Source organism: Protobothrops mucrosquamatus, unplaced genomic scaffold, assembly GCF_001527695.2.
Source record: "Protobothrops mucrosquamatus isolate PMUCROS unplaced genomic scaffold, P.Mucros_1.0 scaffold1727, whole genome shotgun sequence".
In the NCBI taxonomy this organism is placed as follows: Eukaryota; Metazoa; Chordata; class Lepidosauria; order Squamata; family Viperidae; genus Protobothrops; species Protobothrops mucrosquamatus.
The window spans coordinates 139,313-139,879 of NW_015387874.1; positions in this window are offsets into that span (position 1 = coordinate 139,313).

Below are 567 nucleotides of genomic sequence, written 5' to 3' on the forward strand. Positions count from 1 at the left end.
TTTCTCTGCCCCTTCAACCAAGTTCCCTTCTCACGCCCATTCTCTCCTCTCTCTCTCTCTCTCCCCCCCCCCCCCCCCCCCCCCCCCCCCCCCCCATGAACTGGCCTCTCCTTTCTTGAACCCTCTGGTGAGGCATCCGGGCCCACAGACCTCTAGGCTTGATCTGCCTGTCCTTTTTTCTCGCCTCTCTCTCCCTTCTTTTCACATAAATCCTACTTTGCTTTCTCACGCCCACATTCTACACGCCTGATGCTCTTCCTTTCCCATTCTCTTTCACACATGCACTTTGTAATACAGGCCCCTCTTCGCTCTTGTTCTTTCCTCTCCTCCTCCTCCTCCTCCTCCTCCTCCTCTCCCCCCCCCTCCGCATCCTTCTCTTTCAACTTTTGCTTTCTTAGTTTCAGAGGCTCCTCCACCTTCCTTCGCCCTCTTGTCCTCCAAGTCCTGATAGATCTGTAGCCATCCCAGGCGCCCATTTTTTTTTAATCGATCTTTTGTGGCCCCTCTCTCTCTCTCTCTCTCTCTCTCTCTCTCCCTCCCTCTTTCTTTTTACTCAAACTTGCTGCC